The sequence below is a fragment of the Pinus tabuliformis genome, chromosome 7 (assembly GCF_031772625.1).
Source record: "Pinus tabuliformis cultivar Carrire ecotype Pingquan chromosome 7, CPIR1, whole genome shotgun sequence".
Lineage (NCBI taxonomy): Eukaryota > Viridiplantae > Streptophyta > Pinopsida > Pinales > Pinaceae > Pinus > Pinus tabuliformis.
The window spans coordinates 1,595,294,518-1,595,321,317 of record NC_142293.1 but is presented as its reverse complement, the minus strand read 5'-3'; the positions used below and the strand labels follow the sequence as shown (position 1 = coordinate 1,595,321,317).

The 26,800-nt window shown below is 41.4% G+C and overlaps 1 protein-coding gene across 1 annotated transcript in view; it reads left to right on the top strand.

The window, feature by feature from the left end:
• Positions 1–3,216: 3,216 nt before the first annotated feature.
• The window catches only part of LOC149254213 (uncharacterized), a 231,974-nt gene continuing 208,390 nt past the window's right edge, over positions 3,217–26,800 (top strand). Inside the window, exon 1 of the mRNA XM_089460084.1 lies at positions 3,217–3,450. The gene's annotated coding sequence lies outside the window, so the exon portion shown is untranslated. The remainder of the gene's footprint in view (positions 3,451–26,800) is intronic.

Sequence of the window (26,800 nt, the reverse complement as noted above, 5' to 3'; positions counted from 1 at the left end):
ATAACATAAATATTATTAATAACCACATTAATGTTATTAACCTTAATATTAATATTATTTTTAAACCTTAAACGTTATTATTAAAAGTTGTTATTAATAATGCAGTATGAATTAGGAGTAAACAAACTCTATGTGGCAACGAAGACCGCACTACAAGAAACCCTAAATCTTCTCCTCATATCCATGGATTCCCCTTCAGTTTTATTTTGAATTATCATAATCAAGTTGCCTTAAGAATTTAAGAATTTAATCCAATTTGCATATTTATTAATACTTATAAAAATTAATGTTATCATTAAAATTTCAAAAACTCTAGAACAATTTTTCATGTATTAACCTAATCTCACCACAAACCTAATTTCATCATAAACAATCTCTATTTAATTAGAATATACATTTAAATGTTAATATTTCATTTTGATTGTAAATCTCCAATATACATTTAAATGTTAATATTTCATTTTGATTGTAAGTCTCCTTATTTGCAGACTCATACTGAGGAAACCTAGCAAAATGCTTGAGATTTGGCTCCTACCACAACAACAGATTACCAATACTATTATTACTCTATCATTGAAGACGAAGTTCTCATTTTTCTTGTGGCACGCTTCATCGTCAAGAATGCAATAGGGTGTAGAAAAAATTTAACAATCATCTGCACGCGATACATGGAGTGAGTATATCATGTCTGCAGATTTAGACGATAAAATTGTCACTGCAAGAACTTCCGTCTCAAGGCAAGTGATTTGTTCATGATATAATGCTTAATTTGATGAATTGAATGGAAAAGAAAATGCATTGAATTGAATGAACTGAAGGAAGATCGAAGGGCAGATGAATTCAACTAGATCAAATAGATAATGCATTTGATGAAATTGAAACTAATTGTCTTTTAAATTTTCTTGGCCTAAATTGAAATCCCAACCATCCCCATAATTTTCTTTAATAACAAAATTAAAATTCCACACCCTCAATTCCGAAATAGATACGCCTATCAACCTAATTAAATAAGATTGATTAGTGGTTGATTATTTCTTTGCTAAAGTTGAGACTTTGACATGCAACATGGAAAATAACAAACTTTGCATGGTTTATGCTTGGTTTCATTTTTCTCATCAAGGTGCCTCTTCTTTTGCTCTTGGTTTTATGAAAATGTGTTGTCTAAACAGACCACATTTTCGCCTGGAAAATAATAGATATTCTGGCATGATTTTGAGAAAATCTAGTGGAAATTTTTGAAAATCTTGTTACAATTGCCAAGTTCAGGATTTTGGATGCCCCAAAAGTTCTTGATGGTGTCGAATTTATTTCCTCCCTAAAAAACGATATTTCTTGAAGAATTTCTCACTGGATGGTAAGAAACTAGCCAGGCCAAAATATAACCTGGTTCATCAATGCCTTATGAAAGTAATTACAAACACGAGTATCACATATCTGCATGGAATTGTTATCATTTGTAATTATTCCTTCTCCATTATGCATATTAGTTTTTCTGGCGACCAAAGGCAGTATGGGCCAACTTGTCATAGTAATAGAGATACAACGGTCTTACTCGAGCATGCATGAAGTGGGAACAATCGGCTAAGGTTCATGAGGCGGACACTCGTCGAACTTGGGCTTTCCCCTATTGAAGAATCCGTAACAACCTAACCGGACAACTATTTCATTTTGTATTCACCACCACGCTTACAAATCTCTACCCCAACTTGCTTGTTGCTCTAGCTGATGTCTCCTCGCCCCTTTGATTCATTAGGAAACTCCCTTTTTCTTCCCTGGCTTTTAAAGTGTGCCAAACTGGTTCTTTAAATATTTGTTGATAAGAACTTTTGGAGAATTGTGTGTTACGATCATTATCATGTCCAATTTTTCGGGTGAACCCTTCACCCATCTTCATTTTTTATTTTTAAACCTTTCTATATGATTTGGAATACTTTTAACTTTTTATTATATATATATATATATGAGTTTTAAAAATATTTAAGAATTAAATTCATTTATTATTAAAAAGTTTTTTTTTTTTTTTGAAAAAATACCACAACAATGTTAAAAATGTTTTAAGAATAAAACTATCCATAAAATATAAACCATAAAAATAAATATAATTAAATAAATATAAGAAAAATTTACGAGCTATGAAAAATAAAATTGAAAAAATAACTAAATTAATATCTCTATTAATACACAACATAAGAGTGTCTCATACCATAATTAATTAAAATAAAATAAAATAAAATGAATGAATATGTAAAAATGACATATAATGAATGATATAAAGAATAATAATTTAAATTAGTCTAAATTCATCTAACTGGTGATCTACTAACTGTTTCATATTTGATCCCTCTTAGAATTTGCTCAGATGAATTTAAATTGGTTTAATTTCTCTTTTTTTTTTTTTTTTTTTTTCTGGAGAAAAAATTGAACTTTTTATATATAAAATAGATAAAAAGTTACAAGCAGATGCTAACGCATTCAGTTGCAGTGAGGAGAGAACCCTCAAGTGACTCAGAGAGAAATGACTCTACTCTGAAACTGTCCGAAGACACCCAAATAAAACAGCCCCTGCAAGAGGGAGCAATACTGATCTCTCAACAAAAAGAAACCAACAGTCCACATCAGATTCTCTGCCTGTAGCCAAAACACCATACACAAAAACCGTCTGTATAGTACAAATTTTAATTTCTCTTTTTAAATAAACTATATTCCACATAAATATCATAACTCCTTTTTATTTTATTTTAACAAATTAAAAATATTTACCTTATATTACTATATAACATCTCTATCACGACTTATTTTTATTTTATTTTATTTTGATCCAATTAAAATATTGCATTGCATTATAATATAATATCTATACTATATAACATCTCTATCACACGGAGATATTTTTATTTTATTTTATTTTGATCCAATTAAAATATTGGATTGCATTATAATGTAATATCTATACCATACATCTCTTGACACCAAAATTTTAAAAATAAAAATGTGCAATAAAATTTAATTTCATCAGTTTTAAATGTAAATTATAAAAGGTTCACGATTTAAATTTTTAATTCCACTGTCTAATTTTTTAATAAAATTTTAACCATTTAAAAATAAAATAAATAAATTTGGAAAAAATAATTAATTACAATGTTCCATAGACTCCAGCCACCTATTCATACATCACAGCGAACCGACATAGCTATCCGCTCCAAATTTATCCATTTCCTTTTTCTCACTAGCCCTCCGTCACCCTAACAAGGCGGTTGATGATGTAATCTTTAACGATTGACACGTAGAATAATTGGCGACTGCTACTGACGAGGTGTCCGCATGAAGAATGAAGACAGTGTCAACTTGCGATGATTCTGACATTACCAATCCATTTCTAATTTCAAATACTCGCCCCCAATCCGCCATGCACGCCCATTGTGCCTTCTCAGCACGTTTCTGTAACGAAAGGTACGCTGTTCAATTACTCATTTCTCTTTTCTAAATTTTCTCGACAATGGGCATTTCATTTCTATATTCTATGCGGTTATATTGTTATTCTTCGATATATGTGATGCATCTGGTATGGGTCACGCGTTCAAATCCCGATGCACGCTTTCAACTTTTTGTGGGTTTGACCCCTGATCAGCCAGTCGCTCAAATTCCTATGCCTCGTTGTGGTTTTCAAGTTACTCGAGAACCACTTTGTTTCACAGATTTAGGGCCACATTTGAGAAAAGAGAAGAAAATAGCTGAATTATTTTCAACTGTGTAACAGGGGTAGCCTATCTATGTAAATTGCCCCATTTCCAAATGCCTCGTCGGGATTACGGCAAACCAAAAGATCCTTGAATTTGATTACTCTGTTGTTTAAACTGCAATTCTGACAATCTACGTTAATGCATAGACCATGAAAAATACAATAATATTTATGTTTAGATCGAAGTTTTGAGCTGATGGAGTTGCAGTTTTGCGATTATTGCCATTTCAGCTGTACAATATCGGCCAAATTCATGCCTGAGAAGATGCAGGAACGTGAGGATTTAGTCAATGATTAGCCCAGGCCCTGCGTAATGCAGTCTGTTATTCAACTCTGTTGAAAATAAGGGCTGCTTTAGCCTTTACATCGGTAGATGAACTGAAACATGGTTTGAACTGTTTTTTGTTCTGCAACCTCTTAAGGGTTCTGCTATGGACAACCTTTTTCTTTGAACTTTTATTAAAATCAACTTTATGTCTCTCCAAGCCAAACAAAATTTTGAATTATTTTTGCGTATTTACTTGCCAATTTGCCAGCCTTTAGCTATATGCTTAGCTGGAAAGTAAGGTCACTAGCTGTCCGATTTGAACATAGCGAAGGTAAGTGATAAAACCCATAGTTAGCAAGTTCGATTTCGAATTCCTGAAAACAATTCATTTGGTAGTATACATCTCACTGATAGGGAAAAAAACGCAGTTACTTAATTAGGCAGTATACATCTCGCTGATCAGAAAAAAATGTAAGAAATGTAAAAAAATATTTCAAAATTTTAGAAATTCAAAAAATGTAACCAGCATAGGTATCGTCGGTTCCTTCTTAAATTTTGTCTTAAAGAGAAAAACAATGTCTCCTGAACTCATTTGGTTGTCTAACAGCAGAACTATTGAGTCATTTTCTGGTCAGATAATATTTAGTCATTTACCTTATTCTCTGTCAGAATCATTTACCTAGATTTTCAACCATCCGGTAAATATTTTGACATTTACCTGTAGGTCATGGTTCGTTTAGGGATCGAGAGTGGCTGCTTGGTTCGGTGAGGGTTTGGGTTGGAGAGAGAGTTAACGGAACGCTTTGAGCATTGCTTTATGGAACCAATTAAGTAGAAGCTGATTGCAGCCTTGACTGTTCATGCCTTGGCGGGGAGCCATGGAAGGTTTGGGTGGGAACTGAGAGGAAGCGATGTGGGCTATTGGCAGCTTGAAATGCTGTTTGACTCAATTGAATTCAATTGCTGTTCGACTGAAGTGAATTTGATTTGAACCAAATAATTCTTCTCTATCGAATTTTTGTTGAGTTCCCGAATATTTTTACCCGATTTGGCTGAACTTGGTAGTTACGATGAGATTGATGATGACTCTAGTTCCCCCTGAAAAGGTCTAACCTAATCCTTCTAACTCATGTAAGATCAGGACTTCAGTATAAGTGAGTGGAAATCTCTGTTGTCAAAGGCGTTGTTTACCTAAAACACAACATTCTTTATTATGCAAATAAATCTATATACATGAATAATTTTATTCGTGAGCTCACGACTCAAAGAGAATATTTTAGTAAGTCTTTGTAAAAGGCGCTTAGCCTTAAATAATGCTCAATAATATGTAAGTATAATTAAGTAAATCAGACTTTGATTGCCCCATAAATGTAGCTTGGGCCGCATGGTCAAGCATACTCCTTTTGTATAAATAAGGGTTTTCTCCTCTCTTTGCACCACAAATAGTATTTATCAATCAATCGAATGACATTACTCGTTGAGTACAATTTGGAGAAGTCTTACTCCTTTATTGGGATTTGTAAGTGCAATACACACTTGGGTGTGCAGGTGTTACCACTGGTTTGTTATGTTTGCTGAAATTTCCGGCAAACAACAATTAATGCAAAACAGAAATTTCATCTCTTAATTAGAGGTTTCTTGGATCTTAACTATATGAATTAGCAGCTTTAGCCTGCTATAACACAATAAAAACAGCAACTGAGGTGGACAATATTTACATCCTTAACAAATCCAAACTTCTAGGCAATCCTAGAGAAAAAATACCAGTGTTCTGGTAAGTTTCAGCCCGCTAGGGCAATCTGATCATGCATAAACTAGATCTGAGAACTCTTATTTACAGCAGTAATTCAACCCTTATTTTCTTCAATTGCAATGTGAATTCACTAAACATAATTGCCCTTAACTTATGTTCAATGTTGAAAAAATCAGAATAGGCAAAAAATCGGAGGGTCCAGAAAACATCGATTCAGAAAAATTGGAAAAAAATGGCAAACATAAAAAAAAACATATTGTATTCATTTTTTTTTAAAACATATAAAGCAACAACAATATCAGATAAACACATTGGCACGTAAATATGGAGAAAACACTGATATATATATATATATATATATAGTGGATGCCAAATAAAAAATGATCCATCATAGTTGATACTGAATCCTGAAATCTGATAGTTGTCCAATCAAGGACTCAAAAATAGAGAAGCAATACAAAATGACATGACATATATAAATGTATGTCATCATAATGAGGTAGATGTACATTGATAACAAAAACAAAACTAGCAGCTAGCTAATGCCCTCTCCCCCTTTCATGGGAAAAGATGATGGGCTGTTTGCTAGGCCTGCCCCTAACAACAAAAGGCCTTGGCACTGCAACATGTGTTTGATGGTGATTGGTGGGTGTAGAACTAGGCTCATTATTCTCTCTAAAAGTAACAACAATATCAGATAAACACATTGGCACGTAAATATGGAGAAAACACTGATATATATATATATATATATATATATATATAGTGGATGCCAAATAAAAAATGATCCATCATAGTTGATACTGAATCCTGAAATCTGATAGTTGTCCAATCAAGGACTCAAAAATAGAGAACCAATACAAAATGACATGACATATATAAATGTATCTCATCATAATGAGGTAGATGTACAATGACAACAAAAACAAAACTAGCAGCTAGCTAATGCCCTCTCCCCCTTTTATGGGAAAAGATGATGGGCTGTTTGCTAGGCCTGCCCCTAACAACAAAAGGCCTTGGCACTGCAACATGTGTTTGATGGTGATTGGTGGGTGTAGAACTAGGTTCATTATTCTCTCTAAAAGTTGGTGCTGATACTACCACATCGTCCTCTCGTTCCTTGTCCTCCTCATCCTTCTCATCCTCCTGCTGTTTTGCTTGTCCCTCCTCTAACCATCCATGTAAGGACCTGCGGTCCTTGGCACGCCCGCCGGATGAAGTGCGACCGCGGGTGGACAGCGTGCGCGCGGTTGGAGTGAACAAACGGAGGAAGTACGACTGCGGTGCGATGTGCGAGCTCTTGGTTGAAGTGTGCGATATACTTATGCGCATATGAGAGAAGGGGCGAGCTGCTTATATGGCGTGGTGGCACGATTAAACTCATATGGAGGCCGACCTACATTGCACGAAGCCGACGGGGTGTTTTGGCAAGTTTGCGATGGTGTTTGGGGTGTTGGGCGAGTCGGCTGGGTAGCCAGACTACGCCCTGCACTTGGTATATATGTGATGAGCGTGGAGCTCATTCATCATCAACTCATTCGCTCTTCACTCATGTAAAGGAGTAGGTGCAGGTCTATAGTGTGCAGTTCTAAGGAGAAGAAGGCGTAGGTTGAGATGCGCCCATCCTTGGGCAGGGCTGCACGAAGAAGACGTGTTTAACTCGGTTGTGGGTGAAGGCGCGGGCAGGGTCGGCCGGTGGTTGAGTAAAGGGTGTGCACGGGTGTGTGGCGCCCGCATTGTGCGATGACTTGGCGCGGGTGTCTTGGTGACTCGGGTGAGCGCCCGCCCGGCGTGCAAGTGTGCACGAAGACTTGTTGGTGTGTTGGGTTGTGAACGGAAGTGTGTCTCGGGTAGGGGCGCTTGTGTGTGGCGACTCGGAGGCGCACCCAAGTTGGGCAAACGACACAACCGTGAGACGAAGGTTGGAACCGGAGGTCGTAGAGTTGGGAAGGCTTCACACGATTTGGGCATTTGTCAAAGGTTGGCAAGTGGGACTGCGTGTGGATAGGTGTACACAGTTTGGGCGTTTGCGACCAAACGAAGAGCGAACCGGCGAAGACGTGCGACGAGGTGAACGACGGGTTGGTGAGTCGTGCGGCGACCGTGCGGAGGTGCTGACGAGCTGGGCAACCGAGTTTGCCGAAGTTGGAAATTTGGCTAAGTATAATTTGGGGTTTCCCAAGGACTTAGCCTGTACTTTGTAAAAGTGGAAAAATTATATATATTGATATTCAGGCAGACTCATATTACAGGGAGTTGCCCCTCCCTTTATATTGTTGTGCATTTCTCTTGTTTAATGCTGTTGATAATGAATGTGTATGGGTGTTCATTGGTATAAAGGCACACTAATAATACTTGGAAACAAAAATAAAACTAAGTATGGAATGTTAAGGCGTAGTCCACGAACATAAGTATTGGTGAAAAGAAAGTGTTCGGTGGTGCCGCACCTCGCTAAGAGCGGTTGAAAGACTACCGCCGGCTTGGGGGCGTGACAGTTGGTATCAGAGCTCGGTTGGAGTTGGTGAGCAAGGTTGCTCGTGACAAAGTGCAGGTGTGGAAACACTTGGAAGTTGAAAACAGTGGAACAGGTACTTGCAAGTGAAGGAAGCTGGTTTCACATACAAGTGGAACAAGGGCCGATTCAGGGTTGCAGGGAATTTGGTGAAGCTGGTGAATAGTGAAACAGGTTTGGCAGAGGTGAAGCTTAGTGCTTGGGCCAAGCTGAACGGCAAGGCATGGTAGGTTTGGAAGAATGCGAAGGGAAGCTCTTGCTTACCTTATACAGATTGAAGAGGTTGAAATGAGAGAATCCCCAGATTCGAGAGGAACTTGAAGTCTTGGAAAAGAATGTTGAAAACGAACTTCTTCAACTTGGTTGGACAATGGAGCAAGATGAAGTTGCAGATTGTGCTATCAAGGAAGAGGAAGTGATGATAGTTGAAGATGTTGCAGATGTGACAACGATGGAGGATGAACTTGAGATTGATCAAGTTGGACCAAGATCGTGCGGTTTGCAGACATGGATGAGTGAGGATACTCATTTGGAGGAACCTCATGATGATGATGAAGGGCAAGGATTGTTGATTGTTGCAGGACTTGTTGGGGTTGTTTGTGACCTTATGATGAAAGGTGCAAAGGCCCGTGACAAGGGAGGAACATGATGATCGTTGTGGAGGAGTGGGTCATGTTTTAGTCACTTTGGCTAATTGCCCGGCATGGCTCATGGACAGATTAAAGGGCACACTCTTGAGGTACGATGATGCTTGGGTGGACTTCTCATGGCCGAGACCAAGAGCAAGTCTTGGTGGAACCTTTAGTGGGGGAGCTATGATGGAAGGGACTCGTGATGATGATGATGTGGTTGGGTGACCGAGTTCACTAAACCGAAGATAGCAGACTTGGATGAGATGATCGATTGTTGTGATGGGTCTACTTGGTTGGGCTACATGGGCAACTTGAGTCATGGAGATCAGGTTGAAGACATGGAGCATGGCAGTCTTATGCAGGGACATTGTGCAGGAGCACTTGTAGAGGTGTCACTTATGGGCATCCAATGAGGAGTGCCAAGGCAGGGATGTTGTGCAGGTGGATTTGCTGATGTGACATGGAGATGTTTTACTTATGAGCTGATGGAGAGGTTGTGCACTCTTGTACAACAAGGCCATGGACTTGGATGGAGTTGTGAGCAGACTATGGAGCATTCCTACTACATGGAGAGTTGAGGCATCTTGCTGAGAGCTTTGGGTCGAGACTTGTATGCTTGCTGAGATGTTGGTTGGGGATGGTTTATGGAGCTCATGATGACATGAGATTGTTGTGACTTCTAGAGTGACTTGATGTGGAGGATCGATATGAGACACTTTGGGGTGATGGAGTTACAACGATGATGATGACTTGGTGGCAGCACTTGGGCATGGTTTGAGCCGAGACTCAACCACCTTTTGACATGGGAGCTGATTGATCTATGATCATGGGCAGCACATGGATAGATGAGACAGGTGTATACTTGTTTCTATGGCAGACTTGAGGGATGGCACATTGTAGATATGATGGAGGTTGCTTCATGGACCTAAATGTGGCACACTGAGAGTTGGAGATTGATGAGATGATCTCTTCACATGGAAGAGATACACATATGGATGATGTTGGGATAGATGTGGCTGATTTCATGCAGCACATTGACACCAATCGTCATGGACAACATGTTGCAGATGAGATGAGGACTACTTCATGGACCTGAGCATGGCTTACACTTATATGGAGATGGATTCTTGATCGAGTTGAGGATGTGACAGGATGTTTTGAGAAACAACTGATGGTGGCATGAGGATGTGCATTCTCATGGTTTGAGCGTGACAGTTGGATTAGCTACCCAACTAGTTCAGACATGGGGGTCGACAATGTGCAGAGATGTGTTAGCATTTTGTTGGAGTATCATGGCAGCAGTTCACACGAGGATGACACATGATGAGGTCGACACGCGATGTTGCAGTGACATGTAGCTTGGATGGAGGGGCCACCCTTCCACGATGAGTAGCAGTATGTGGAGATTGCGACAAGGTGTTCGATGATCATGGATTGAGATGATCTCTGATGTATGACATACCGATGGGGTGTATACTTTGGTATGGTGATCTTGGTGACAGATGGTTGCCAGGGCGAGACATGGTGGAGACGGTGGTTCTACATATGATGCAGAGATGTTTGCAGTATGTGGAGGAGTTGACATCATGGATATTTGATAATCTTGGTGGATGGCTACCAGGTTGATATGTTGTCGAGGACGACATAGACTTCAGGTGGAGGAGGATGTAAGGACCTGCGGTCCTTGGCACACCCGCCGGATGAAGTGCGACCACGGGTGGACAGCATGCGCGCGGTTGGAGTGAACAAACGGAGGAAGTACGACTGCGGTGCGATGTGCGAGCTCTTGGTTGAAGTGTGCGATATACTTATGCGCATATGAGAGAAGCGGCGAGATGCTTATATGGCGTGGTGGCACGATTAAACTCATATGGAGGCCGACCTACATCGCACGAAGCCGATGGGGTGTTTTGGCAAGTTTGCGATGGTGTTTGGGGTGTTGGGCGAGTCGGCTGGGCAGCCAGACTACGCCCTGCACTTGGTATATATGCGATGAGCGTGGAGTTCATTCATCATCAACTCATTCGCTCTTCACTCATGTAAAGGAGTAGGTGCAAGTCTATAGTGCGCAGTTCTAAGGAGAAGAAGGTGCAGGTTGAGATGCGCCCATCCTTGGGCAGGGCTGCACGAAGAAGACGTGTTTAACTCGGTTGTGGGTGAAGGCGCGGGCAAGGTTGGCCGGTGGTTGAGTAAAGGGCGTGCACGGGTGTGTGGCGCCCGCATTGTGCGACGACTTGGCGCGGGTGTCTTGGTGACTCGGGTGAGCGCCCGCCTGGCGTGCAAGTGTGCACGAAGACTTGTTGGTGTGTTGGGTTGTGAACGGAAGTGTGTCTCGGGTAGGGGCGCTAGTGTGTGGCGACTCAGAGGCGTGCCCAAGTTGGGCAAACGACACAACCGTGAGACGAAGGTTGGAACCGGAGGTCGTAGAGTTGGGCAAGCGGTACTACGTGCTGTTCACACGATTTGGGCATTTGTCAAAGGTTGGCAAGTGGGACTGCGTGTGGATGGGTGTACACGGTTTGGGCGTTTGCGACCAAACGAAGAGCGAACCGGCGAAGATGTGCGACGAGGTGAACGACGGGTTGGTGAGTCGTGCGGCAACCGTGCGGAGGTGCCGATGAGCTGGGCAATCGAGTTTGCCGAAGTTGGAAATTTGGCTAAGTATAATTTGGGGTTTCCCAAGGACTTAGTCTATACTTTGTAAAAGTGGAAAAATTATATATATTGATATTTGGGCAGACTCATATTACAGGGAATTGCCCCTCCCTTTATACTGTTGTGCATTTCTCTTGTTCAATGCTGTTGATAATGAATGTGTATGGCTGTTCATTGGTATAAAGGCACACTAATAATACTTGGAAACAAAAATAAAACTAAGTATGGAATGTTAAGGCGTAGTCCACGAACATAAGTATTGGTGAAAAGAAAGTGTTCGGTGGTGCCGCACCTCGCTAAGAGCGGTTGAAAGACTACCGCTGACTTGGGGGCGTGACAATCCAGGTGCCTCCTCCATGATAGGTTGCTCAGACTCCACCCTCCACTTAGACAATACATCAATATTGTCCAAGGAAATGGCATCCACATTCGATGTTCTGTCCATTTGCCTCATCCATAGTCGGAGGTTGTAATGGACATACACCAAGTCATTGAGACATGAGAACTCCAACCTATAAGAGGGTCATAAAAAATATAATGAGTCTTGAGGGTCATAGTATATTAGAGGGTCATAAATTACAATAAATGTAATTGCTCTGTTCAAGTTTAAAGTTCTAACTTGTTGCGTTTCTTTGAGTGTATTTTTTCAAATACACTCCAATTGCGCTCACATCTCGAAGCGCTACAGGTTTGACTGAGGATTATGATGAAAAATTTCATTTTTTTTGGTGCCCTTGCACCATAGTTTCACCACCAAACATCTACAACAAATAAGAAAGAAAGCAAACTAAATTACATTTCATTAAAATGGAAAATAGAAAATAAAGAAAACATAATTAAACTTTCAAATAAAACATAAGTGAATTTAAAAAATCTGAAGTTCTAAATTTTAATGGCTTATGTGGCATCAAAGTGGTCCTTCCACTAATAGCATCATCAAATCCAAATAGTCCAGTACCCTCCCGATACCTTTATATCTTGTGATTGATTGTGCTGTGAACCTTGGCATCAGGTACCATCCTATAAAGACAAGCATGCAGCCCTTCCATCACCTCGCCATCAAAATCAAAGTTGCATTTGTAGGAAAATGTGGCGTTGAGGAAAAGTGCTGCTGCATGAATGGGTCAATGGAGCATTTCGGTCCACCGATGATCAATCAAATCCCACAACATCATCTGTCTATTAAACCTAGGGGTACCCTTGCCCACATAATAAGATTTGATAGTTTCTTTGGCCCTATCCATGGCCTCATACAGATAGCCCATTGTAAGCTTGTCACCATCAACCAATCTCAAAACCTTTACTAAAGGTTCACTAACCGAGCACACTTCTTCCACTCCTTCCTAGAAGTGGTTAGTGTACACCAATTTAGCAATGGATCTACCATCATCTCTCTTGCTATATGTACATGCACACCACTCATCACAAACAAACATTTGCTTCAACTCAAACTAACATTGAAGCAAAGACTAAAGAGTAAGGAAGTTGGTTGCAAAGCATGTGATTGCAGGATGCCACAACTCCCTGTTTTTGGTGCATTTCCTCATGAGGCTAAGAATGAAAGTATGGTTACATATGAACTTCTTGTTGGAGAATCTATTAGGGCAGCTATTTAAACAATTCTCCTTATCCTTAATAATTGCTTGTGAACTTTAGTTATCTTCTTATTGTTCTGTATTAGATATTTTCATCAAACAATTATGAAGAGCATAAACAATAAAGACAATAGACACAAGAAGTAGGCTCCAAGCCAGGGCAAAACCCCTCTAAGGGGAAAACCCATAAATAATCTCTTCTCTTCTTATAGAATTAGTTCAAATGAGAATTCCAAGACCTAAAGACCAAAGTCAACCAAGTCAACCCTCCAACAAGATCTCTTCCAAACAAGTAAAATTCCGCAAAAGTCAATGCAGGTCAAACTGCTCCAGTCAAAGTTTCGGTCTTGCAATTTTAGGTTTGCAACTCGGCTTGCAATTTTCGGTCTTGCAACTTGCCCATAAAACCCAAATTTTTGCACGAGCAAATATGGTCCTGTTGGCATGGCTACTGTTCGCTATGCCAACAAGGGGAGCTAACCCGATCGTAAGCCCCAATTAGGCCTGCTTTCATTTGGAATAGCTAGTTCCAACGGGTTTTAAGGGACCCTATAAACTGTTAAATGAGTTGATAGATTGCTTCCGGGTGGAAGACTTCAATTAAATCAACAAAATAAAATAGCTAACCTCTATGTGTTAAGTCCGATCTATGCTACTTCTAACTACTCTAATCTAGTCCTAGCTATCCTAATCAATCCCGCAAGAGCATAATACAGAGGTTTAAACATTATATATATGTTCAGCAGGAGCGTGATAAAGAAGATTAAACATCATGCATAGATTCAAGTTCAGATGAATCATCACTGAATTCACAACTAGACAAGCCTATATTAAAGCTAAATTGCAATCTAATCACTCATTAGGAATCCACATTCTTTTATGGAACTGCAACTGATGTTTAACTTAGTTTCAAATCAGAGACCATTCACAAGTTAATCATGAAACTGAATCACATTGAATTTAACAAGACTAATAGTGAATTGTAAGTCATCGATATGCATAAATACAAATCACATTTACATTCATGCCAGCAACAACACTCTGATCGAAAACATATAATGGAACAATCAAATAAGTCTGAAACTAAAGGCTCCTTCTTCCCTCAAAACAATCCTCCTTATTCACAATAAAGCAAAACTGTTCTTCTCGAAAATCAAAAGCCCCTTCTCCTCTTCAGAAGCAATACTTATGCAAAAGCTCTTGACTCTAGGTCTACCTTGCCTCTTCGTCTTCCCCATTGTTTTCGATATGCAAATTGAGTATACAGAGACAAAACCATCAGTGTAACCGCTGCCGCATAGAAAGCATATATGCTGGAGCAATTATTTTCATGAGGAAGTGAACAGATGTTGGCAAAAGGGGTGACTGTGTGTTGCCTTCCATGATGAAAACCGGGACAGTTTTGCTCTCGGACTGTACAACCAACGCATGGGGTTCTGACTCAGAACGCTTGAGGCCAGACCTTCAAACACAACGCTTCTGCACCCATGGCTCTTTGAGTGTCTTTTACCTCTCACCTGCAGAGATAGCTATCATTGGCTTTATGATTGTGAAAATATAACGGAAATATTCACATAAAACAAAAACGCTGCCTTCATTAACTTTTATAAACTACGGAACAAGTGTGAAAAGGATTTACGCCTAAGACACAGTCAACACACAATTTCCCGCTCAATCCATAGGCTTGGCATGGTTTTCGAGGGCTTCTTTTAATCGCGATCAGGTATCGGCCCCTTCGCGGGTTGCAGTACCCATGCCTTTCACTTCCCCGATGCGCAATTACACTATCGGGACTCCACAGGCCTGCCTTCTACACTGAAAACCCGATCCCTTTGTTATTGCGGAAAATTTGGAAAACACATGAAAACAAGGAAAATCTCGCCCCGGTCGCTCAAGCCGGACCTTAAATGTTATATATCGGTGCTTATAAATGTTGTTGGGTCCAGCACATTGCATATCGCAATATGCATAAGCCTGGGGCTCCGCCGATATGTGATATGCGATATGGCCCCAGACCTGAAAACATATATATATACACGTTAATACCGCTGGCGGGTCCGCAATACAGGCTTGCCTTTGAAAACCGAGATTTCAATATTTTTTGAAAAACAAAGGAATATACGGGGAAAACCATGTCCAGCCATAAGGCCGGACTTGAAATTCTATACGCTCCAGTTCATAAATTGGCGGATCCGCCACATCGCCGCACACACTGTGTATAAGGCCTAGGCTCTGCCGATATGCGATATGTGATGTGGCCCCGGACCCGACAATGTATACAATGTGGTTAATAATGCCGTCGGGTTTAGAGGCCAGTGGCGTGCCATATATATGCATAAACCTTGGACTTAGGCTGATTGCGATATGCGACAGGGCTTTTGGACCCGACATATATATATATATATATATATATATATATATATATATGTATATATATATATATATGTATATATATATGTATATATATATATATGTATATATATATATATATGTATATATATATATATTGTGGTTTATAATGTCGTCAGGTCCGGTGCCTTATGGCATGCATTATGTGCCCAGATTGAATGCGATAAGTGAAAGAGGGAGAATATATGCATGTTTTGGGCATTTCCGCTATGAAAGGCCACGATGGGAATAATGATGCGATGAGGGTTTTGACTCTTGAGGGGTTAAACAAATCCCGATAAACATAGGAATGAAGGGCTTAAGCGAGGGATTTGTTAAATGGCTTTACCCATTTGTGAGCGAAAGATTTGGCTCTTCATAGAGTTGAAATCACTAGGATGAAAAAGGATCATTCAGAGAGATGATAGATCAGACTTATAGGGGGTCCATTAAAAAATTGCTATTAGAGAATGTTTTAATAGGGTGGTGGTTGTGGCCACAACAGGTCCAAATTTGAGGTCTTCCAACTATGCTCTGTTGATTTTTAGTGGCTTGGGAGGCATTCCAAGCCCTAAGGTTCAGGTTTTGGAGGTTGGATCGCCACAAAAGCACTTGTGTGCGTGAAACCCAACCCTGTGGCCTTTGCACCCAAGCATGTGGGGGTAAATCTGTGACAAGATTTCAACATGTGATGAATGAGGATGATAGTGCACGTTGTTGATTTGGAGTAGCATCGAATGTGCCCTAGCCATGAAAATTGGTGGAGAGGCTAAAGCACCTGAGATCTCCAAGACCCATAAATGGTTTGGGCAAATTCTACCCAGTTTGGGAGATATTAAAATAATTAATATTTTAATGGAGTTCCTAAGTCTAAACTTAGGAAAAATAAAATATTAATGGGTATTAATATAAAACTGGGTTAGAAGGTTCCAAAAGTCATGGATCAAGCCAAATCTAATCTTAGCCGTTGATTATAGATTTAATCTCGGCCGTTGAAGGACCAACGAGAAAAGTATAAGAGAAGGCTTGAGGGTCAGTTGGAAGACACTCCAGAGTGATCAGTCATTCATTTTGCTAGAGTGGGGTTGCTAAGCAAAAGTTGAATCAGTGATCAATAGTGAGGGGCAGTGAGTACTAGACAGAGAGGCAGAGACAGTACTGAGAGACCAACGCAGAAGCAGAGAGAGCGAGAGCAACAGCCAGTTTAGGCCACACAGAGCCTAGCAGAGACAACGCAAAGGCTAGAGGGACTACGTCATCCACGCAGAGGTTGCTGGAGTGACGCAGAGGGTCCCAGAGGTTGTGTAATGCCTCAGAGGGCTAACGCTGAGGGTCTTGGGGCTGACGCAAGTCAGCAAGAGGCTGATGCAGAGGCCAGAAGGGCCAACGCTGAGCTTTAGAGTTGCCCGAGAGGGTTTCATGGGACAAGTTTTCTGAATACCTGTTTTCAAATATAGAGGTATTGCTGCCATGTATTTTTCTCTGTTAGGTGAGCCGGTTAGGCATCCAGTTGTACTCAAGCAAACACTGCATAATAATAAACCCTCAGAATAGCTGCATCGATTTTCTCGCATTGGGATTTTTCGTGGACATTTGTCCAAAAATAATGGTGTCACTTGTGTGCTTGTTTTCTTTCAGTTGATGATCTGTAGATGTTGTGACTGTATTGTGCTTATTTCGGTATTTAAATGTTTTAAATAACCTGTTCAGAATTTACAAGTAGAAGAAATAAACCAGCGGAATATAGATTAATTTTCTAACGGATAGACTTAGAAAATTCAACATGGTATCAGAGCGTGGTTGCAAATCATAGGAGAGTTGAAGGCATCAGTTGAGCAGAGCATTTGCAGCAGAATTAGTTGTCCCGAGTGACAGTAGTTGATCCTTGTAGAAGCGACAGAGGAAGGGTTGATGCAGAGGGACTGCATCATCAGTCTGAGCCAGAGAGAGGCCAGCGCAGAGGCTAAGGAGGGCAGAGAGAGGCTTATGCAGAGCCACGCATAGGCCAAGAGGGCTGAGGGAGCTGTTTTGCCGGTGTCGGGAGTGCGCAGAGCCAAGAGGCTCAATCCTTCAGTGGTTGGGGCGAAGGAAGCTGTGGGTAGTTTCGGAAGCGACGCTGATGGGGTACTGTGGTTAGAACAATACCTAACAGGGCAAGACCAAGTTAGAGGAAGTTGCTGCCAAGGCGGATTTCTAGCCAAGGAATCGGATCAGTGTTGCAGTTTCACAGACGATTGGAGAGGGGCAACTTGACGGCTGGCAGAAGGATTTCCAAGAGGGAAATGGAGACTCAGAGGGAGTCCAAAAGAGAACTTCCAGACGGGAAGTAGAGAGACTCAGTAGCAGTCGAATTGAGAACTTCCAGGCGACTAGTAGAGGGACTCGGAGGAGTCGACAGAAGAGAAGTAAGATGCCCGTGAATGGGCTGAGAGATCAGGATAGGCTGGACAAAGCGTCCAACTTTGTGGTCTGGAAGGCTAGGATCTTGTCCATTCTAGACAGACATCGTATCAAGGGCTTCGCCTTGAGAGTGATGGCTATCCCAGTTGACTCGGTAGCTAATGAAAGGTACGAGGAGGCAATGGCTAAGGCAAAGTGTATCATCCTTGATGGGGTTAAGGATCATGTGGTCCCACATGTTACTGAGAAGGAAACAACAAAGGAGATGTGGGACACTTTGAAGACATTGTACCCGCATACTTCCGTGCAGAGGAAGAACTCCTGGAGAATCAGCTAAGGTCATACCAGATACAGAAGGGAGAGTAGATAGATGTCTTCCTCAGTCGGTTGAAGGAGATCCGTAACTAACTAACTTCCATAGGGGCCACGCCGGATCAGGAGTTGATGGTAAGGACCGCACTTAACGCAATCTCTGAGGATTGGGAGACGTTTGTCCAGAGCATACTAGGCAGGGCGAGTCTTCCGGATTGGGAAGAACTGTGGGCGGCTCTTCGTCAAGAAGAGATCAGATGGCTGACCAAGATGGGGAGTAGCAGCAAAGGGGTTAGGATCAAGAAGGAAGAGGAAGAGGAGGTGGCTCTGACATCTGCAGGAAAGCAGGAGAAGAGGAAGAAGGACCTCTCCAAGGTCAAGTACTTCCATTGTGGGGAACTGGGTCACTATGCGAACCAGTGTCTGAGGAAGAAGAGTAAGGGAGAGGCTTTTATAACTCGAAGGCATCACCAGTGAGGGCGGAGAAAGAAGTCGAGGAGGATGACGATTGTGCCATGAGTGCTCATGTGCCACTTGAGAAGAAGTGGGGAGACATCGAGCTATAGTCAAGATGACTACAAGCGATGAGAGGCAGGATCCTTGAGGTACCCAACCTCTTGGATTATACCTTGCTACGGGAGCCCTAAAGAGGAGTAGCAGGATTGGCGGATGTCGGTAGAGACGGATGTGGATGAAGCAGCAGAGAGTGCTATAGTGCAGGAGTCCCCGGGCAGCGTGAGGCTAACAAGCTGCAACAGAGCGAGAGGCACGGGAGTGTTGCAACGGTGCAGGATGGCATAGAGAAGTGTGCAATGTTGCGAGATGCAGGGAGTTGTTGCAGCAACGCAGAGGTCAGTAGAGGGAGCACTTGTTATCGGCAGAGAGAGCTTCAACATCGAGAGTGTTTCTAGTCTAACAGGGATGTCAGAAGTTGGGTGGATCAATTACTTACTTCTCAGTAATTGAGTTGCAGTGCAGTAGCACAATGCAGCATGATGGGAGGGGGTTGCAGTGCAGATGCAGTGTTGAGAGGATGGACCAGCAGCAGCATGGATGCAGAGGGACTTGCCGTACGTATGTAGCAATGGCAATGGCAATGCCATGGGAAGCAGTACAAGATGCAGCAGTGCAGAGGATGTTGGGCGGGGAGGCCTAGCATAAACACAGGTATCGGTGCTATATAATCAGTGTGATGCTCAGTGTGGTGTATTACTAGAGCACGGTCCTCGCTAAGAGGGAGTGTTGATTTGGGGTAGCATTGGATGTGATCTAGCCATGAAAATTGGTGGAGAGGCTAAAGCACATGAGATCTCCAAGACCCAGAAATGGTTTGGGCAGATTCTACCCGGTTTGGGAGATATTAAAATAATTAATATTTTCAATGGAGTTCTTAAGTCTAAACTTAGGAAAAATAAAATATTAATGGGTATTAATATAAAACTGGGTTAGAAGGTTCCAAAAGTCATGGATCAAACCAAATCTAATTTTAGCCGTTGATTAGAGATTTAATCTCAGTCGTTGAAGGACCAACTAGAAAATTATAAGAGGAGGCTTGAGGGTTAGTTGGAAGACACACCAGAGTGATCAGTCATTCATTTTGCTAGAGTGGGGTTGCTAAGCAAAGTTGAATTAGTGATCAGCAGCGCGGGGCAATGAGTATTAGACAGAGAGGCAGAGATAGTACTGAGAGACTAGCATAGAAGCAGGGAGAGCGAGAGCAGCAGCTAGTTTAGGCCACGCAGAGGCTGCTGGAGTGACGAAGAGGGTCCCAGAGGCTGCGCAATGCCTTAGAGGGTTGACGCAGAGGGTCCTGGGGCTGACGCAGGTCAGCAGGAGGCTGACACAGAGGCCAAAAGGGCCATCGCTGAGCTCTAGAGTTTTCGGAGAGGGTTTCGTGGGACAAGTTTTCTGAATACTAGTTTCCGAATATAGAGGTATTGATGCCGTGTATTTTTCTCTGTTGGGTGAGCCAGTTAGGCACCTAGTTGTACTCAAGGAAATACTGCATAATAATAAACCCTCAAAATAGCTGCACGGTTTTCCCGCATTGGATTTTTCCGGGGACATTTGTCCAAAAATAACGGTGTCACTTGTGTGCTTGTTTTCTTTCAGTTGATGATCTATAGATGTTGTGGCTGTATTGTGTTTATTTCGGTATTTGAATGTTTTAAATAACTTGTTCAGAATTTACAAGTAGAAAAAATAAACCAGCAGAATATAGATTAATTTTCTAACGGATAGGCTTAGAAAATTCAACACAAGCCGAGATGAATTTGACACATCGAAAATGATCCAATTTCGAGTTGTAGTTGAAGAGAAATGAATTTTTGAATGTAGAGTGTGGGTTTGGTCAAGTCAACCTAGTTGTTGAAAGGCTTTTTGACAGGTTGGCAACCCTCTTTCTATCATTTGATGGAGCCCTCTTGTTGGATATAAATAAGAGGTGTGTTTGGAGTTATTTGATACATCCAAGTGATCAACACAAAGGCAACGGACTCAAGAAGATAATCTCTGTTTGGGCTGCAGGTTAGGGAAAATTCCAGTGAAGGAGAAGAGGGCTAGTTCAGGCCTCAATGTGACTGTTTAGATGCCTACGTGACCTTGCAGTAGGGCTGAGTAGGAGAGCATGTTTTGTGGATTGTTTTTAGGTATGATTAGGAGAAATTCATCTTTGTTTTGGGCCGCAAATAGAAGTTACTTCAACGAAGGAGAGAGGGGACATTAGGGTCTCCCTTGAGACTGAAAAGGTGACAAACTTGCAATTGCTAGGCCACAGACCTAAAGTGGCAGTTTGGTAGGCTAAACGATCCTTAGGCAAGGTGTTGTAAGAGCCTAACAAGGCAGCAAGTTGCTTAGACTTGAAGTGTGAAAATATCATCTATCACAACAAGTGGAAATTATTTTTCTAATTGTTAATTTATTTAAAAATTCATCTGTTTTTTGCTACCATAAATATCAAATAATTCACAATGTGATTTTCACAAATAAACTGCAGAAGAATAGCACTGGAAATTGAGAAAATCTAGCGTATGCATAAAAATATGACACTGTTATTTTTGGACAATTGTCGCTGGAAAAACCCAACTTGGGAAAATCGGTGCAATAGTTGAGGGTTTTATTATTATGCAACAATGAAATTTGTGTACAATCTATGGATGCGCAACTGGAAATCCAAACAAGTATATAACAAAAATGATTAGAGAGAAGAAATTCTCTCACTCCACAATCAATCTTAGCACTGGCTCCTCTTGAAAAATTAGCCGTCCAAACCCTAGCATAGGCCCTCTGCGCAGTCCTTGCGTTGCCTCTCACATGTGTGGCTTAGATCAGCCTCCAAGCAAGCTGTCTTGCTTGCCTCTGCTGCTGGAAGTGACTCTTCGGCCCTCTAGAAGACTTTCCCGGCCTTTGGAAGCTAAATTGACTTCCTCCCCAGCTAAATCAAACTGCTCTGCTTCAACTACTACATAGTCCTTGCGCTGCTTTTGCGTGGATCACTTCTGTCACCTGTTGCCTCTCCAAATCTGGAAAACTTCCTCCAGATCACTGTACCTGCCCCTCACTATCTCTACTTCGATCTCTGTCTCTCTGACGACTGTTTCTGCTCTCTGGAAATCGAACTTCCAAGGAAATCGTACTCCACAAGTGTATTCTTCAAGTGCCCATCGAATTCTTATTATAATATTCTGTTGGAGTACCAACGGCCAAGATTAAAACTTAATCAAGGGCCAATATCAAATCGGAGTCGATCCATGTGAGTTTCTAGAGAATTCTCACCTTATCTCAATTAACATTGATTAATTAACCATATTTCCTAAGTTTAGACTTTAGGAAATATTTAAAAATTGGCTAATAATCTAATTGAGCCATCTCTAGCCCCTCCACTAAGTTTCATGACTAGAACACATCCGATGCTACAAAAACTAACACTCCCACTTAGCGAGGACTGTGTTCTAGTGCTGCACACCTGCTGCTACAACACCTTGTCTCTGTATCACCCCTATGTCACTCAATTGATATCTGATCTGATTGATCTCCTTGTTGCAACTATGCTGGACCCTGACCATTCGGCACGCTGGAGTTTCGTGCTCCTTCCCTTGGATCTGGTGCTCCGCTATCTCCTTTCAATCCCAGTTCCTGGCTGGGACCCTTCCTTTCTTTGCAACTCGCACTTCCTTCGACACTTATTTCAAACAACTTGAAGTCAAACTGCTGCTTAGATTTGCATTCTGGCTAACTCGCGCAACCTCCTCTGGCAATCTTGTACGATCATCCCTGCAAAGCTGCAAAATATGTGAAACTCAAAACTGGAGAAAATACCCGAAAATCTCCTTCTTTCTCGCTGCTCGACTGTTGGATCTGCTATTCACGCTCCCTTCTGGAGCGAGAAGACCTTCTCACAACTACTGCCAATCTGCAATTGGAAAATTCGAACTTCTGAAACTCGAAGTCCCCTGAGAGAAATTTTCCCTTTGTGTGTGCTTTTCTCTTCCATCTGATGCTGGATCTGCTGCTACAAAATCCTCTGGGTCCAACCAGAAATCTGCTCAGCTAAAAACTGAGTTGCCACTGCTCCCTCTGACTGTTGGAATCACTGTCTTGGGCAAATCAAATTTTTCTGCCAACCTGCACTGAAAAATCGAACTCCTGCACCAGCAATTCGAACTGCCAATCTGGGTACTGTGCAACATCTGAGAATTTTGGCTTGCTGCTCCCTCTAAATAGTGAAATTCTCTCCTCCGCTTCTGAGCTTCCCAGCTGATCACTCATGCACTGATACCATGTGAAAATTTCATTTATCACAACAACTGGAAATTATTTTTCTAATTGTTAATTATTTAACAATTTATTTGTTGTCTGCTACGACAATTATTAAATAATTCACACTGATTTTCACAAATAAAATACAGAAGAAAATAGCACTGGAAACTAAGAAAATCTAGCACACATAAAAATATGACACCTTTATTTTTGGACAATTGTCCTCGGAAAAACCCAACTTGGGAAAATTGGTGCAACATTTGAGGGTTTTATTATTATGCAATGGTGAAATCTAGGTAAAATCTATGTATGCCCAACTGGCAATCCAAACAACAAGTATCTGACAAAAATTATTAGAGAGAAGAAATTCTCTCACTCCACAAGCATTCCCGACACTAGCTCCTCCTAAAAAACTAGCCGTCCAAACCCCAATGTAGGTCATCTATACAGTCCTTGCACTGCCTCTCACACATGTGGCTTAGATCAACCTCCAAGCAAATTGTGTTGCTTGCCTTTGTTGTTGGAAGTGACTCTCTGACCCTTTGGAAGACTTTTCCGGCCTTTGGAAGCTGGATCGACTTCCTCCCCAACTAAATCGGACTTCTTTGCTTTAGCTACTACGTAGTCCTTGCACTGCTTCTGCGTGGATCACTTCTGTCACTTGCTGCTACCTCTTCGGATGTGGAAAACTTCCTTCGGATCACTGTTTCTGCCCCTCACTGTCTCTGCTTCGATCTCTTGCTCTTTGGCAATTGTTGTTGCTCTCTGGAAATCGAACTACCAAGGAAATCGAACTCCAAAAGTGTATTCTCCAAGTGCCCATCGACTTCTTCTTATAATCTTATGTTGGAGTACCAACGACCAAGATTAAAACTTAATCAAGGGCCAAGATCATATCGGAGTCGATCCATGTGTGTTTCCTGAGAATTCTCACTTTATCTCAATTAATACTGATTAATTAACCATATTTCCTAAGTTTTTGGCTAAGGAGATATTTAAAAATCGGCTAATAATCTAATTGAGTCATTTCTAGGTGGAATTTCCAGAAACAATTTATGGTTTATGGAGATCTCATGTATCCTAGTCCCTCCACCAAGTTTCGTGACTAGAACACATTCGATGCTACAAAAAATAACATGAAGAAGGGAGGAGGCCACAATATTTTAGGTGAGTTTTGGCCATAGATGGGGGGTTGTTGTGGGCTACAGGAGTGCCCTAACCAGTGGCCAGAATATAGTCCATGAACAATAGTTGAAAGGTATGCTATTTTTCCATTCTTGCTAGGTATTGGGTCTAGTTTTGGACCAGATTTGGATGGTTTGTCGGTGAAGTCTGTTGGCGGCCAAGATGTTAAATTGGAAACTAGGGCCAAACTCCATGTGGGTCGGCTTATTTATGGCAGCTGATATTTTTATTGGATCCCTCTCGTCGAAAGGTGTAGGATTGATCCAAAGATCATCTGATTCCGATAAGTATTTATGAAGATATGAATTTATTTTGTTTATGTAATTATTATCAAGCCGACCAGCTCTTATGTAGGCTCTAGAAGTCCAAACATCATGTCTATTCATCATCTACGTTTTTAGTATAAATAAAAGAGGATTTGATATCATTTGGTAGATACATTATTGAGGTGATCTCCTCCTCTCCACGTCTTGGGTTTTTGGAGCAGGAGAGAGACACCATGAAAATGTACGCTGGCCTATGATGCCCTAGTTCTAACGCACAACATACACAGTAAAACATGATGCCATATACGCAGCCAGGGTAGATGAAAGACGCAGTAAAAGGGAGCCATGAAAGCCGCAGTAATATGTTGCCCTAATTTGCTTTTGAAGAGCCGCACATAACGTTGTTCATGATTCACGGTCAATGGAACGCTGCCAATAGCACACAACAATGGCAATAGATATTACATATTAATACGCAGTTCACGCTGGATGTGATATGGTTCATATATGCAGTTCATAAAAGATGTGATACGGTGGACATATTACACTATTCAGGGAATACGCTGATGTTGTACATTGATACGCAGATCAGTGAATAAGCTGTTCCTTTCACGCAAGACAGTCTCGTGATAAATCTGCTCCGTTGTCATATGGAAGAGCCGCAGCCATTATATGTTGATCATGAGGAGAACGCAATACATAAGGAGTTATAATACGCATATGGGAATAAATGCCACGCAGTTATAATACGCCGGTTATGAAGACACTCCACACAGTCGTGAAGACTTAATCCAACACAGTTCATGAAGACATTTGGATGCTGTTCATGAATACGCTGTTCTTAGAAATATTTATACGCAGTCAAAAGTCAAGAAGATCCGCATTTCGGCGAAACAGATCTAGGGTTCAGCGCATCAGAATCCGGGCTAGTCTACTCTCAGGATAGCTATGATCTGAATATTTAAATGATAAAGTGAAGTTTCTATCTCATTCTGGACATACCTCTCGGATAAATGAAGCAACAGGAACTTCTGTGGAAAAGCCGCAATCAAATGCAGCATTGCCAATGAATCCTTATACGCAACAATACGCACTCATGGATGGAAACTTTATACGCAGTCGTGGAAACATTTATACACAGGTCCTAGGATCTAGCTGCCATAATAATGTCTAGCTATAGTCGAAGAGATCTGGCCCTAATGGAAACCTGTTGCTGTCAAAGGGAATACCAATACGCTGTGTGAAGGTGTCAGGAGACCATTAACACAGCAAATCCTATACGAATCAAATAATGAGATTGCGTGGAGGAGCAGCTAGGCTGCAAGCCATAGCAAGCAGCTTAGGCTGATATCAACTAAAGCAAATTGTTGCAGCTTCGTGAAGCAACGAGAAGGCAAAGGCAGCAACATGATGGGCAGCGCTATGAGATCATGTGCATGGGCAGCACAATGATACATGGACCAGAGGCAACAACATAATGATGATGCACATTAGTGAGGGCAGCAGCATGATGATAATCATGATTAGTACAGCATGGTGCAGTATGCAGTGGGGCAACTAGAGGACTAGATGCAGCACAATGATAGGTATCAGTTGAAGTAGAATGTCTTCAACTGATCTCATTGTTATAGGAGATGATCTATGCTTAGATCTAGACAAGTCAAAATGTTGACTTCTGTTGTAAATGTAATATCTCTTTCTCTCTCTCTCTCTCTTTCTCTGTTGAACTTTGAAGATAAACGAAGATTTGATCAAAGGGTTTCCCCACACATTGTGGGGTTTGTACTTGGCTCGCGCCACATCTTGTGTCCTCTTGCCTTGGCTTGTCTTCTGCGATTTATATTTATGTTCTATCTGCAGTTTACTTTATGCTGATATGATTGCTAATATGGAAAAGAAATTAAATAAATTTCTCTAGCATAGAACACACCAAAAAGTAACATGGTATCAGAGCTGAGGTGAAGACAATGCCCAAGCAATAGTGAAAGAGCTATCACCAAAGACAGTTGGGATAAGACGGAAGGATCAATGGGTTCCTCATAATTCACATAGGGTGAAGTCGAAGCATAGCATATTATCAAAATGGCACAGCAGAACTTCTGTTGGCCTACCTAAAGATCACTTCATTGGGAAGTTCGGATCTAAGGGTGGAAGGAAAGGTAGATGTCTTGGTTATAAGTTCGGCCCTTATGCGAAGGAGTGTCCGAATGGCAGAGATGTAGCTCATCAAGGACACGGCCGACTCTTCAAGGAAGCAAGGAACCCCAGGAATGGAAGTCGAAGTTTTTAAGGTGGCATTCGTCGATGGAAAGGTACGTGTTTGAAAATAGAATTTTC